This window comes from Macrotis lagotis, chromosome 5 (genome assembly GCF_037893015.1).
Source record: "Macrotis lagotis isolate mMagLag1 chromosome 5, bilby.v1.9.chrom.fasta, whole genome shotgun sequence".
In the NCBI taxonomy this organism is placed as follows: domain Eukaryota; kingdom Metazoa; phylum Chordata; class Mammalia; order Peramelemorphia; family Peramelidae; genus Macrotis; species Macrotis lagotis.
The window spans coordinates 212,092,303-212,108,630 of record NC_133662.1 but is presented as its reverse complement, the minus strand read 5'-3'; the positions used below and the strand labels follow the sequence as shown (position 1 = coordinate 212,108,630).

Genomic DNA, 16,328 nt, shown 5'->3' with positions numbered 1-16,328 from the left:
GATACAGGATGTTTGTGGTTTCTGTGTCCAATCACCATGGTTACATCTGAATGAACAAAATATGGGAGATACTCAAGACAATTTTAAGAGTACTAGCCTTAAAAGAGGCAAACTACAATTATCTGAATATTTTCTAGAAAACAACACTACTACACATCTATTACTGATCTTTATAAAGATCTTGCACATAAAATATCTCCTCATGACAGCCCCGAGATATAGGCAGATCAGATCAGTATTCCTGTTTTGAAGATGAGGTTAATAGTGCCCTAAGATTTAAATCTAGGTGTCTTGATTTCTCATGCATCAATTCAGTAAATATTTATAAGGCACCTACTATATCAGGCAATCGAATATGTTTATTAAATGTCTACATTGCTTTGCTAGGTACCGGAAACACAGTTCAGTCCCCTACTCTCAATGAATTTACATTCCAATATTACAGCCAGTGCATCTATTATTAACATCCGCTCTCCTTGGAATCTCAATGATAGAGATAATTTCTTTCATCATCTTCTTTAGTTAGAAGCAGCAACTAGGGAGGGATAGGTCAGTTGAAAGATGTGGGCATCAGACATCCCAAGTCCCACCTCCCTTCTGACATTCTCTTATTGTTGTGTAAGATAAAAATCCACTTTAAAAAAATATAGAGACTCCTCTAAACAAAAAAGAAAGTTTATTTTGGTTTTTCTGGAGAAAAGGGCACACTCCAAGTCTCACAAAGGTAGTGAAGATCAAGGTGCTGCCCTGAATTGACAGTCAAGCAAGATTATATGGCCTAACACAATCCTCTCCTCCTTCCTATAGTCCCTCTCTGTGGACTCATTGGTTAGTCTTCAGAGCTACATTCTACTTGAGAAAATCTACCCCAGCAACAAAGAAAAGAATGAAAGGTTTTCATAAAATATGACCTCATCATCTAGATGGTGAGAATAACCTTCAGGATTATAACTATTTTATTGAAGTAACAGTCTATCATCAAACGAGGAGTCTTATGAGTTTTGTTGGAATGCAAGGTTTTTCTCATGGGAAGTCTACTATTCTCCCAGTTATGATAGTTTTATCATCAACTAACTAAATATGCAAATAACTAAAAATGCAAGGTCTCTCTGGAAATAATCCACTATTTCCCCCATTACAAAATCTAGAGGGTGCCCACTTTCTTGTAAGAATAGTCTAAGAGAGGGGTGGCTAGGTGGTGCAGTGGATAGAGCACTGGCCCTGGAGTCAGGAGTACCTGAGTTCAAATGTGGCCTCAGATACTTAATAATTACCTAGCTGTGTGGCCTTGGGCAAGCCACTTAACCCCATTGCCTTGAAAAAAAAAATAGAGTAATAGTCTGTCTTTGTTTTAATGATTTTTAACCCTGAGAGGACCTCACTAGGAATATTAACTCTTAAGAAGGAATATCCCACTCAATCAATAGTCTATACAAATCATTTTGGCCTAAGGAACATCTCTGACTTTAAATCACTTTTTTCCTCTAGATATCCTCTGTTCTCTTGTAAGCATTATACTAACAAAACATGAAACAGAAAGCAAGTTAAGTAAATATTTAATAGGGATCTGGTGCATATCCAGAGTGCCTCCTAATTTGGGGGTTAGCCCCAAGAACGTACTACAAATCTAAACAAACCATACAAGCTCCTGAAGAAATGTCGAGAGAGAGAGGGTGGCTAGGTGGCAGCTAGGTGGCATAGTGGATAAAGCACTGGCCTTGGAGTCAGGAGTACCTGGGTTCAGGTCCAGTCTCAGACACTTAATAATTACCTAGCTGTGTGGCCTTGGGCAAGCCACTTAACCCCATTTGCCTTGCAAAAACCTAAAAAAAAAAATTAATAATAATAATAATAATAAATTACCTAGCTGTGTGACCTTGGGCAAGCCACTTAACCCCATTTGCCTTGTAAAAAAAAAAATCTAAAAAGAAAAAGAAATGTCTCAAAAGGTGTCTTCATAAGGAGAAAGCTAAGAAGAAGATATCACCTTTCCATGTGAAGGATATTAATGAACTTCCAGACAATTCATGTAAGGGAAATGGCTTGGAGAGACAACTGTGGAACATGTGCAGATATTCTGTAACTGGTTCTGGTTGACTACTCAGATGTTAAAAAGGAAGTTCGTTGACAGATTATAGAGTCATTCATAAAGGTCTATCAGCTTCAGCCTCTCTTAGCCTCAGTGCTCTGGGGGATGCCTGATAACTGGTGAAGGGAGTGGAGCTTATGACCCTAGGAGAAGCATACTATGATTTGAATTTGCAGCCAAATGCAGTACATTCTTACCCTGAGAAATGAAGAGAGTGGAGCCTCTTTCAGTGTCCCATCTTTCCAGAATCTGGTTTTGTAGCCAGTGAAGCATTAATTGCCTGAGCAAGATAAAGCAATTTCTGGAAGTAACCTTTGGGAACCTAGCTCAAGGTAGCTAAGACAGAGGTTCATTTGGCAATCATATAGTATATAGTTATGAACTTGGTGGGACTGTATAGGAACTGAGCTAAACTTTTGAGCCTGATCCCGAACCTTAGAGACCAAGGTGATTTAGTGGTGGTTGGGAGAAGGGGGGGGAGAGGAATATGCCTTGTGGCAATTTTTTTTCTTGCTGGCCCAATTGTTTTGAAATTTTTTTATTAATTAATTTAATTTTGAATTTTATAATTTTTCCTCAAATCTTGCTTCCCTATCCCCCCCCCCCCCAACAGAAGGCAGTCCATTAGACTTTACATTGTTTCCATGCTATTGGCTTGTGGTATTGGGGAAATATTTGTATGTTTATGTTTGTTCTATTTTTGAAGTAAATATCCTTTTGTGAAAACTAAGCTAATTTAAAGTGGTTAAATGAACGTGGGGGTGCTAGTCACTGGTTCCCTAACAAATGGGAGGAAGACACATCCAGTGAAACTTGAATTTATGGTAGATAAAATAAATACACATGACCCCCTTCAGAATACCCGGAAATCCTGAGGAGAAATAATAGATTTGACCCTGAAAGCATGAGGCCAAAGATAATCATACTACATATGTATCAAAGAATAGAGTAAATGATGCATACCAAAACACATAGATAGTAACAAAAACCAAACAGCATTCACCCCTAGTGAACTCCAGCTCTCCTAGAAACCTTTATAAAACTCCTCTGCTTGAGAATTCCTGTGTAGGAAAAGAACTTCAGGTTTCTAGGGAATGAAGCAACCTGTGATGAGACTTATTTTCTTCAGGAGCTTGTGTGGTTTCTTGTAGCACTTTTTTTTTTTACTTTTTTTTTTTGCAGGGCAATGGGGTTAAGTGGCTTGCCCAAGGCCACACAGCTAGGTAATCATTAAGTGTCCGAGACTGGATTTGAATTCAGGTACTCCTGACTCCAGGGCCCGTGCTGTATTCACTGGGCCACCTAGCCGCCCCTCTTGTAGCACTTTCTTGTGGCTAACCCCCAGATTAGGAAATAATTTTATATCACCAAAGAGTCTATTCCTATCGCTTAGACCTACATAGTTCAGACAACTCACAATTTAGTAAAGAATTGGCAAGGTCTGTATTTGTCCCTCTCTGTGGTGACTCATTGCCTCATTGTTCCATGGTTCTAGTTCTTCTTATCCTTATGTTTAGAGCTATCTGCTAAGCCAGCCTCTTCTTCCTTCATTGCTTCTGTTATTTAGCTACCACCATCTCTAGGAATATCTCTTCAGCCCACATTTCTAGGTATTGCTACAATTTCTCATTTCTGTCAAGCTTTGGGGCTCCTTCACTCTGCTGCTGTCTCTATCACTACTGCTGCTGCCTCTTCAGTTGTCATCCATTTCCTTTGGGAAAGTGCTACAACCCTTAGGATGGAAAAACCAATGCCAATATTCCTCTGAACTCTTTTGTTAGTCAGGCTTACAGCACCTGAATTAGTCAGAAAAGGGCAGCTTAGGAGAGTTGCTGCTCAACTAACAGTCCACAAACTTTGAGCAAACTTAGGTGATTGAATGCCATTCACTTCTTCCTTGCCTCAAAATACAGGAATGACCTCCTATATGGTCAGCACCTCATGCAGAATCCTTTTGAGAGTGGGTAAAAACAATCTCTTTCCATTCACATTTCCAATTACCCTCATCCCCATCCTCATCTCCCCTTGAATAAGGACAAGTTGGCAAATAATCCTGAAACTTGGGGAAGCCACCAAAAAAAGCACTAGAAACATTGGAATTCATATTTGTTAATGCTTATCAAATTTAAATTAGAAATAGAAAAAATAAATGAAGAAAAGCATTCAGAGAAAGCTATAAAAAAGGGAATATGTATAGAAGTTGTAAATGAACCAGAAAGATATGGTATCTCTGTTGCAAAAGGAAACCATATCAAAAAGAAGAGAGGAAATCCTTAGTATCAAATGCCTGAGCTATATCAAAGTGAATGAAAACTTAAAGGATAGGGAATTTCTTACCCTTGATCTTCCAGTGTGAAGGAAAATAGATGACTCAAGTCTTTATTCATTTTTAGACTTTTCTCAGACTAGGTAAGTTACCAGAAGGCTAATACTGAGCATAGTTAAAAGCATATTGAATGTAGTAAATAATAACATAAACAGCAAAGTTCATCACACAAACTCAAAAAATTCTCCCTATTGTCTCCTACTCTACTGGGGAAAACTAATCATTTCTAGGTAGGAAAGAGAGCAAAGCTCAAGGCAGAACTTGCAACTAGAAGGCACCACTGTTCAGGAGAGCTGCCTGGTGTTTCTACAACCTTCAGTCTTTTGCTTCCTCATTTAGCACTCAGTCAGCATGATGAAGAATTTATTCCTAGTCAGGTTAAGTCAAGGTCTGCCCCCCCCCCCCCCGACCTTTTCACTACCCTTGTAGCTGAGTCCTAGAAGGACCCTATTTACTGAGTTCTCCTTTTGAATTTGAAGATAAATAAACATCCTCACTCATTTTTGTATGTGCCCTTTTCCATTCCTATTATGCCCCTCCACTTGGCAGGACCTTCCACAGCCTGTACTTCACAGATCAAACCCTTTCAGATTACAGGGTCATTTCTTTACTAGATAAGGCACAGGAGTGTTAGGGATCCTTAAGGAACACAGTTGTGAAATGACAAAGGTAATGGTTTAAAGACCCTCTTTGGCCTCTTGTTGTTTTGCCAACATACTAGTTCAGTTTCTCAGGAGACCAGCATGACCCCAAACCAGTTTGCTTTTCCATAAGATCATCATGACCCAGTTCCTTTGTATTTCCTGACATTGATCAAGATTTGCATTATAGCAAGAGCAATGAAGTATGCATAAGAATGCGTAACTGTTTAACCCAATGTGTAATGATCTAACCAATGTGTAAACTTTAATATGAATGGTGCTTAAATTGGTTGCATGAGTACAGAAGTAGATTAGGATATAAGCTGCTGTGTGAATCTAATAAACTTGGAGTTCTTACCATCTCTGGCTCCCATCTCATTTACTGTAGCTGAGAACAGTTCTCTGCTGGTCAGAGAACTCAAAGTAGTCAGTGCACCTATCACAGGAGGAGGTTTAAAGTGGAGGATAGAAAGGTTCAGGCCAAGTTAAACAAACAAAAAAAGCTATTAATGACAGCTCATCAATAAAAAGCAGCATTTTTTTTTCCTGCTAAAATATTGTCCAGTTGGCAATCCTAGTTCAGGCTTAGGTTTCCTCTTGGCTGAATTGTCAAGAGGTAGCAAAATACAGTAGAGAGAAGACTTCATCTGGATTCATTAGATCTGGACTCAAATTTCCCTCTGATTTTTTTCTACCTGTGTAACTCTGAGCCTCCAGATCTTGATTTCCTCATTTGTAAAATGAAAGGATGGGATTTAGATGGCCTCTAAGGTCCCTTGATGCTCAAGATTCTGGCTTGGCCCTCCATGCTTCTTTAGGTCTTTAGGACCCTGGTTCCTAATGGATGAGAGTTCTTCCTATCTAGTCAACCATCTTCATACCTTTACACTCGTACACTCTACCCTTGGACTTTCAACTGATATTCCATCTGAGACTCTGGGTACCCAGGTGGTAAGCATTTACTTAAAGAACAACTTTGACTCAGACATTATTTTTTCCATGTCATGCACGTGTTCTCCCTGCTACTACCCATTAACACTTTTTCTAGCTCTAGAAATAGTGATCACATCAACAGCACCATTCCTAGATAGTATACACTAACGAGTTGCCCTATGGCTTCACTTGCCATCCCAGTAAAAATACTGTGTACCATCCCAATAAAGCCAGACCAAAGCTTCTCTCCCTAACCACTACTTCTCTAAATGTTGGCTCCTCCTATTCAGATGTAAGTTCTTTGAGAGCAGGAGCAAGGTAGGCACTTAATACATACTTTTTCTTTTATTCATTTATTTATTCTACAAACTGAGTTGACATGTTCCTCATCTCTGGAGTGCCATCTGCTGGCCAGACTACTCACTTTCCCATTCATATTTGTGCAGAAAGATGCCTGAGAGAAATATAAATTCAAATCTGGCCTCAGACACTTAAAATTGCCCAGTTGTGTGGCCATGGGCAAGTCATTTAGTCCTATTGCCTCAAATAAATAAAATTTTAAAGAAAGAAACTGAGGAACCATGCCACTTATACACAAAAGAACATGAATCTGTCTATCCTCACCTTTCCCAAATTCATTCAGTCATTAGTTCATGTCCCAAACCATCATAGGACATCTCTTTTCACCCTGATTCATTTATTGACAAACCAGAGTTCCAGGAGGTTATCAAACATAGACTTTTTGGTCAAACAAACTTTCATCATTAAGAGGAAAGAGTGTATGTCTGTATCTCTGAATGAGTATAGGATAGGTTGGTGGAGGAAATATGCAGAAGAAGACAAGCTGGAATGGAATTCATACTTGTACACATAGAAAATGGTTTTCTTTTGCAAGGAGAAAGACTACATGTTCATATGAAATAGAGGCAAAAGAGGAAGGAGGGGATAGTAAGGGAAGGAGGGATGTAGAGGAGGATAAGGACAAAATACAGATTTTGGTAAATGGCCTCAATTTTTTCAGTGAAGTTTAAGGAAAGCTTCTCAGCTGAGAAAGTTAAAGAAGGCCTATGGGAAGTTTGAGAAAGGATGAGAAGGTTTGGAAAAGCTTCTGTTGGGACAGCTAGGTAGCATAGTGGATAGAGTCAGGAGGTCCCAGGTTCAAATCTGGCTTCAGACACTTAATAATTACATGACTTGGACAAGTCACTTAGCCCCAGTGCCTTGCAAAAAAAAAAGAGAGAGAGAGAAAAGCCACTGTGATAAATGGAAGAATAAGTTAATAAGGTGCAGATGGATTGTTTTGCTATAGTGAGGGCCCAGTTTTGAGTTATATAACATATATATATATATATATATATACACATATATATATATATATAAATATATAATCTAATCAGCAGTTTCATGATTTTTTTCCAGCTTTATTTAATAGCATGTGTATAGGAGCAATAATAGTGGATGGTGGGAATAATCCCAAACTGAGCCTCTGCTGTTGTTGAGTCATTCCAATCATGTCTGAGTCTTCATGACTCTCTTTGGAGTTTTCTTGGCAAAGATACCAGAATGCTTTACCATTTCCTTCTCCAGCTTATTTTATAGATGAGGAATTGCAGCAAATAGATTTAAATGACTGGCTCAGAGTCACATATCTGAGGCCAGATCAGAACCAGAAAGTGAGTCTTTCTTCCACATTGGCACATCAAAGCCCAGATTCTGCAGGGCAAAATTATAGACATAATAAAAGGGCAAAGGACTCAAGAGCAAAGAACAGTAGAGAATTGAACTGGTTCACCTAAGGGTCAGGGTGGCAAAAGGAGGAGATTGTAGCTAGTAAAGAGGTAATGGCTTAGGAAATTGAGGAGTTGAAGGATTGGAGATTGGAAAGAAGAGGAAAGAATAGAGATGGATGTGGAATTACAACAGATTATGAACATGGAAATAGAACACTTGTGGGTAATGACAAGATCAAATAAATGACGATTTCTGTACTCAACTGAGATGGAATAAGTCACAAGAAAGCTTTCATATAGGTTCCTTTGTCTCCATTCACACAACTACCACCATAGTTTAGGCCTTCATCCCCTTTACTGAGACTACTGCAAAAGTCTTCTGGTTGGTCTCCCTCTCTCAAGGCTCTCCTTATTCCAGTCCACCCTCTACAAAGCTAACAAAGTGGTCTGTACTTTTCATCCTCCTATTCCAGTGGATCCCTTAAGCTCCAGGATCAAATAAAGAACTTTAAAAGTCTTTATAACTTGGCCATTTCCTTTCATTCCAGTCTTCTTAGACCTCACTTCTCTTCACATCCTTTAAAATCTGGCTATATTGGCCCAATTGTTATTCTCTCATGTTCTCAAATAACATTCCATGTCTCTGCATTGACTCTCCTTCAAGCTTGGAAAGCCTTTCCTCTCTCCTCACCTCAGCCTTAGTTTCCTTTAGTTTTCCAATTTTCCTCCTCCAACCCCAGCTCCTAGAAACATCTTTCTAAAGTTACCTTTCAGTCTCTCTTTCTATATTTTGTAGGCATCTTGTCTTCCCCACTAGAATGTGAGCTCCTTGAGGGTCAGGGTTGTTTTTCCTTGTTTTTGTATCCCCCAGTGATTAGTATCATATCTGGCACATAGTTAAGGCTTAATAAATTCTTGTTAATTGATTAAAATTCCTAACTTCCTTCAAAGTTCAAGTGCCGCCTTCTATACAAGGCCTAGGTATACTGACCTAGAGTCAGAAAACTGAAATTTAAATCCAACCTTGGATGCTTACTTGCTATGTGATCCTGGGCACATCCCTCAGTTTTCTTATCTATAAAAGTGGGATAATAATAACACTTCCTGCTTAGAGTTGTTGTCAGGATTAATCAATCAATCAATCAACATTTATTCTAAAAACCAGGTTCTTTCCTAAGTACTGAAGACATAAAAAGAGGCAAAAGACAGGCCCTGTTCTAAAGGAGTTTATAATCTAATGGGGGGAGACAGCACAGAAATAAATAACAAAGAAAACTATATATAAAATAAATAGGAAATAACAGGGAGAAAGCACTATCATTAAGACAGGTTAGGGAAGACTTCCTGTAGAGTAGAAGATGAAATTTTAGTTGAGTCTTGAAGGAAGCCAAGGATGACTGCAGACCCAGTGGAGGAGGGAGAGTGTCCCAGGTATGGGGACTGTGAGAAATACCCATATTCGAGAGCTAAAAGGTCTTGTTCCTAGAGCAGCCAGGAGGCAGTGTCACGGGACTGAAGAACTCATGTTGAGAAGTAAGGTATAAGAAAACAAGAAAAGTAGTTGTGGGGGGGGGGAGGCTGGGTGATGAAGAGCTTTGAAGGTCAAACAGAGAATTTGGTATTGGCTTCTGGAGGCAAGAGGAAGCCTCTGGAATTTATTGAATAGGGAGGTGACATATTTAGATATATGTCCAAGGAAAATCACTTTAGAGGCTGAATGGATTGCAGTGGGTAGAAACTTGAGACAGGCATATCCAACCAGCAGTTATTGTAGTCATCCAGGTGTGAGGTAATGTGGGCCTATTCTGAGTAGGGGCAGGATCAGAAAAAAGAAGGGGGCATATTGAAAAGATAATGCAAAGATAAAAATCAGCAGAACTGATGGGTACAGTATGACTCCCAGATTATGAGCCTGATGGACTAGGAGGAGAGTGTTGGCCTGGAATGTCATAGGGAAGGTAGGGAGTGGGTAGGATTTAAGGGAAAAGATATTGAGTTCAGTGAGATAATATTTGTAAAGCATCTGCAAACCTTAAAATGTTATATAAACACTGCTAGGTATTATCATCCTCTTAATTACTTCCTCTTTGATATTTTCAATGTTGTTCAATCGTTTTAGTCATGAGTGACTGACTCGTATTTGGGGTATTCTTGGGAAAGATAGTATTTGCCATTTCTTTCTCCAGCTCATTTTACAAATGAGTAAAATGGGGCAACAGGATTATGTGACTTTCCCAGGATCACTCAACTAGCGTGTGAGGTCAGATTTGAACTCATGAGCCTTTCTGACTTCAGGTCGGGCACTCAATCCACTATACCATCTAGCTGCCTGGCACATAGTAAATACTTAATATTTATTGAAGATTTAAATAAAAGGATAAATTTCAGAACTTCCTTTAAACTTTCTTCTACCTTTTATCTGCAGGTGACCACATGTGGCATAGCTTTAGATCTTTTCCTATGAGCTTAATATCTGCCCTCACCCCCAGGTCAAATTGTATCTCCCTCTTTTTAAATTCTTTGTCCACATTCTTCATCAGAACTGTCAGAAAACTTTCTTCCATGAACAGGACTTGGTTTCTTTTTAACTCATGTTTTAAGACTCTTGTGATCTTGGGATTTTTTGGCTTTGGCAGTAATGAAGCTTGGCAGATAGTACCAAAGTATTCACAGATCTTACAGGTCCTTTGAAAACACCAGCACACATTGTTTCAATGGATCTCATTAATTATTAATCATTAATTGGAAGCTATCCCTCCCAATAGTCCAAATCACAACCTATCTATGCCTTCTCATCCACTCTAGTTTTACTGTGATGTGAAACTTGTTTGGGCTTTCCCATTAGTTCCCTAAAGAAGATCCATTTAATGTGTTGGTGGTGGAAATGCTCAGTGAGAGCCAGTGAAGCATTAGAGATGTTTGTCCATTATCCTTCATTCCTCATTCTAGTCCCATGATTGATCCATAGATGATGGGTCACTTGTAACTTGTAAATCATCACTGGTGATAAATAGGCTAGAGTCTATTTACACCAACCTTACTTATCCTTTGCCCTTTGGGTCACCTGTAACTCTGTTTACTTGGAGATTGTAGCTATGTTCTATATTTGTAAATATTTAGCATTAACACAAGAATGTTGGTATAAAAAGATTGTGTAATGTATGTGTGTTTGGGGAAGCAATTTGAGATGATTGAAGGCACTTTGCCAATTTGCAATCCCAGATTCTACTCCTTAATTATGGTCCAGTTCATTTTCTTTCTATATGATGGGCCAAGTATCCAACTCTAAGACATAGTATGAGACAATAATTTCCCCTACTATCCCTGTTTCCAGACTGGTCCTTCCACCTTCATTCAGGGTAGCAAACGCTATGGAGAAGGGGCCCAATATAGCTTCCACCACTACTACCACTAATGCTAACCAACTGCCTCTGACAGGACAGTAAAGCTAGTCTAGCTGAGGCAGCAATATACCCTGAGGAAGACAGAAAGCAGTATATGCCAGGCTGATTAGCACATCATCACCACCCATACCTCAGCTACCATCTTCTGTCAGACTCCAGTTGAGACAACTCCATTACTCCTACCAACTGCCAAGCAACCTCTACCTACAGAAGTAAATTCCAAGAGCCCCTGGAATAGTACCTCCCTCCACCTCCCCATCCCCCAATCAGTCCTGCTTCCAATTGTTTTGCCATAGGCATTGTTCAGAAAAGCAATACTAGTAGAGATGAAACTTGCCATCTGTCTCTGCAGGTGCCATAATCACAGGTACTGAAGCCCTGGAAAACAGCAGTTTTGCCACTGAAGTGCTTTGCACTATACAATGGTTTGCTATTAGAAACAAATATGGCCTGATAAAGGGAAGTAGAATTAAAGACACATTCCCATGGTTTAGCACTGCATCTTAAAGACTGGTGGGCCTTTCCATTTGACTTGTAGCTGAAACTACCTCTATGTATGGTTTCTCCCATTAGGATGTAAGCTTTATGAAAAAAAATACTTCCTTTTTAGTTTGTATCCCCAAAGCTCAGTTGTGTTTAGCACATGGTATAAATTCTTTTTCACTCATTCACTCATTTAGCTTTTCCCAAAGAAATTGTTAGTTCACTCTTTTAAAGAGCTATGGATCTCACTAGAAAGGCTCATCATTATTTAGGTCTTGTTACAATTGCACTGTCATTTGCAAACAGAAGCATCTTGAAGCCAACTAGAAACAACTCTTTCCATTTGGAGCTTTTCAGGGTGTCCTCTTGAAAATATACATAATTAAAATATATAGGAGCAACCAGGTGGCCAGCGCACCAGCCCTGGAGTCAGGAGGACCTGAGTTCAAATCCGACCTCAGAAATTTTTTTTTTATTTTTTTCCATTACTTTATTCTTTCAGTCTTTTCTTTTTGATCAGTTTCTTTTCCCACAATTGAGACTAATATGGAAATAGGTTTTACATGATAGCACATGTACAAATAATATCAAACTGCCAACTATTTTCAAAAAAAAGGGAGGGGGAAAAAGGGGAGTAAGAAAAATTGTGGGGGTGGCTAGGTGGCATAGTGGATAAAGCACCAGCCCTGGAGTCAGGAGCACCTGGGTTCAAATCCAGTCTCAAACACTTAATAATTACCTAGCTTTGTGGGCTTGGGCAAGCCATTTGCCTTGCAAAAAAAACTAAAAAAAAAAGAAAAAAGGAAAAAAGAAAAATTGTGAACTCAAAATCTTGTAAAAATTAATTTGTAATTGGGAAAAAAATAAAACATTACCAATTTAAAAAATATTGTAATGAGGTAAAACCCAAAATACATTGCAACATGAAGTTTCAAATGGTCAGCAACCATTTAGAAGGTCTTGACAAACTCTAAAAAGATACATTCTCCAATCTTTTGAGGGATGTAAAGAGCAATAATGACTGACTGCAAGGACATTGGATTCTGGATTGTTGAAAGAATGTGGCCCCTCTTCATAGCTGTGTAAGAGGTGGTCTGAACCAAAGAACTTGAGAAAGAATGCTTCTGACTAAAACAGTTCACATTTATTATCCTCTCTCGCACACATACAATCCAACAGCCTCACTACAGGCTGGTACTCCCTTCTGCAGAATTCTACCTCAACATTTCTATAATCTTATGAATCCAACCCTCTTTCAACAATCCAGAATCCAATGTCCTTGCAGTCAGTCATTATTGCTCTTTACATCCCTCAAAAGATTGGAGAATGGAGGGTAGGTGGGAAAATGAATAGTATTCTTTCAGTTCAGCAGTGATAGAAGTTCAAGAGCAGAGGTGTTTGGATGCCCTCCTGGCTCACTAAGTCTTGATTGCTGTGTCTCTGGATTTATAAACCACACCTGGCTCTTCAGCTCTCAAACAATTCCTTGAGGCAGACAGCCAGTGACTGATGCTGCATAAACTCCAGGCTTGAAAGTACTAACTCATTGCCATTTAGAGACCCAGATGTCCTCTGGACTCATCATTGCAATGACCCCATCAAAAGAAGAACTTGTACAATCATATACCATCTCTTGGTTACCTTGCATCTCTAGGCATGAGTCGCAGTTATCACAGCCATCATACTCAAATTGGTCTATAGTCTTAACCAAGGAACAGAGAAGACAAGCTCTCAAGTGCCACAGGTCCTTGGGAACCGTCTCCAATGCCATCGTGGCCCCCGGGTCCTCCGCCCCGCACCGGCCCCCACCAAGAATGTTCCACCGCCAAAGCTTCTCTGACTATGGCCCAGCCAATCAATGTTGCTTGACTGTTCTTTTATCTCTCTCTCTCTCTCTCTCTCTCTCTCTCTCTCTCTCTCTCTCCTTAGCCCTTTCTATGTCTTATAACCTTTTGAAAAAATTTTTGTATTTTTCCACCCCTGCTTTCCCGAGTCTGAATAATGATTCCTCATAGGCAGAAACGAACTCAAGTAACCATCGGCTACAGAGTCAAACTCAGGTCTTTCTGATTCCAAGTACTAAATGCCAGGGCTGACCAAAATAGGGCCTGTGGGGGCGGCAGAGCCAAGAAGGCATCGTGAGGGCAGCATTTCCTGGGAACTCCTTCCCCCAAAACTCCAAAAACCAACAAATTATGACTCTAGTCAAAATTTAGAGGAGCAGAACCCACAGAAAAACTGAGTGATAGATTTTCCCAGTCCAAGATAACTTAGAAGTTCCACAGGAAAGATGTGTTTCACCAGGACCAGAAGTTGGAAAAAGCCCTGGTTGCAGCACAGCCCTGGAATAGCTTGAAGGGGTGGGGAGAGAATTCTGCTACACCAGAATGAGTGTGGAGTTAGGGAGTACCAGCCTGTAGTGAGAATCTGGAGAAAGCAGCCTGCACCCCCAGAGCACAGCCCACAGCTGGTAAGGGGGTCAGGGAAGACTGTAGAGATTTCTCTGCTCTCCCTCAGGGTAGGACTCTGCTGTTTGCCCGCACTCAGATCCAGGATGCAGTTTGGGATGCCATACTAAGATAGCCAAGCAGGACTCCTCCTGGGCAGCTCCAGGGCAGAGGGAAATGCAGTAGTCATCTACATATCAAAGCACAGGCAGGAGAGCATAAGACCTTGGATGAATAAAGGTCCCAGAGGGGTGAACCAAAAAGAAAAAAAACACCCCAAAGCCTTGAAAGTGCTGTAAATTAGTCTTGGACTGAGGAAATGAGTAAACAAAAGAAAAGAATCTTACCATAGAGAATTACTTTAGTCCCATGGAAGATCAAAACACATATTAGATGACAACAGAATTGAAGCTTCTGTATCCAAAACCTCCAAGAGAAATAGAAAATGGGCTCAGAATGTGGATGACCTCAAAAAAGACTTTGAAAAGCAATTAAGGGGGGCAGCTAGGTGGCACAGTGGATAGAGCACCGGCCCTGGAGTCAGGAGTACCTGAGTTCAAATCTGAACTCAGACACTTAATAATTACCTAGCTGTGTGGCCTTGGGCAAGCCACTTAACCCCATTTGCCTTGCAAAAACCTAAAAAAAAAAAAAAGAAAGAAAAAGAAGAAAAAAAAGAAAAGCAATTAAGGGAGGTGGAAGAAAAATTGGGAGGAGAAATGAGAGCAATGCAGAAAAATCATAAAAACCAGATCAAAAGCTTGGTGAAAGAAATACAAAAAAATACTGAAGAAAATAATGTATTAAAAACCAGTTTAGGACTAATGGAAAAAAGCAAAACAAAAGGCAAATGAGGAGAAGAATGCCTTAAAAAACAGAACTGGCCAGCTGGAAAAGGAGATAAGAAAGCTCTCTGAAGAAAATAACTCCTTCAAAGAACTAAAAGAAGCTGATGACTTTGCAAGAAATCAGGAAGAAATAAAACTCTTCCCAAAAAAGTCAAAAATTAGAAGAAAATGTGAAATATCTCATTGGAAAAACAACTGACCTTGAAAACAGATCCAGAAGAAATAATTTTAAAATTATTGAGCTATCTGAAAGCCACGATCAGGAAAAGAGCCTAGACTTCTTTTTCAGAAAATAATACAGCAAAATTGCCCTGAGATACTAGAAGGAAAGGGTAAAATAGAAATTGAGGGCATTCACCAGTCACCTCCTGAAAGAGACCCCAAAAGAAAAACTTCCAAGAATGTTATAGCCAAATTCCAGAACTCCCAAATCAAAGATAAAATTCTAAAAGCTGTCAGAAACAAACAATTCAACTACTGAGGCTTCATAATCAGGATTACACAGAGTTTGGCAGCATCTACATTAAGGGCTCTTAGGGGTTGGAATATGATATTCTGGAAGGTAACTGAGAATCAATTACCCAGCAAAACTGAACATCCTCTTTCAGGGGGAAAAAAAATGGACTTTCAATGAAACAGGGGACTTTCAAACTTTCCTATTGAAACAACCAGAGTTGAACAGAAAGCTTGATCTTCAAGTATAGGATTCTGGTGAACCATAGAGTGGGTGTATGAGAAGGACTAACTATGAGGAACTTAATGATATTGAACTGTTTGTATTCCTGCATGTGAAGAAGATATTAATAACTCATATGAAGTTTCTCATTTCTAAGAGCTATTAGGAGCATATATAGACAGGGCACAGGAAGGAGCAGAATATAGTGGTATAATAAAAAGATGGAGTCAGTGGGTGATAAGGGAAGGTACTGGGAGGAAGGGAAAGGAGATGAAGAAGAAGCTAAGAAATTTCACATAAGAGTCAAGAAAAAGCATTTTTCAGTGGAGTGGAAGGGGGAAAGGCAAGGGGGAATGAGTGAGCCTTCATTCTCATCAGAAATGGCTCAGAGAGGAAATAACATACACACTTAATAGGATGAGAAAATCTATCTCATCCTAGAGAAAAATGAGAAGAAAGGGATGGGATAAGGGGGAATGGGGAGAGCGAAGGGGGTGAGGAAGAGAGGGAAGATCGAGGGAGAGGGTACTCAGATGCAACACACTTTTGGACAGGGCCAGGGTGAAAGGAGAGAGAGAATAGAATAAATGAGAGTGGGGAGGAATGGAGTGAAGGTACAGCTAGTAATAACAACTGTGGGAAAAATATTGAAGTAACTTCTCTGGTGGACTTATGATAAAGAAAGCAACTCACCCCAGAGACAGAGCCATTGGAATCTGAACACAGACTGAAGTACTTTTCTCTCTCTCTC

General features: G+C 39.7%; 1 pseudogene; it reads right to left on the bottom strand.

Moving 5' to 3' along the window:
* Positions 1-12,340: 12,340 nt before the first annotated feature.
* LOC141490033 (transcription elongation factor SPT4-A-like) lies at positions 12,341-14,474 on the bottom strand (annotated as a pseudogene).
* Between the last annotated feature and the right edge of the window lie 1,854 nt (positions 14,475-16,328).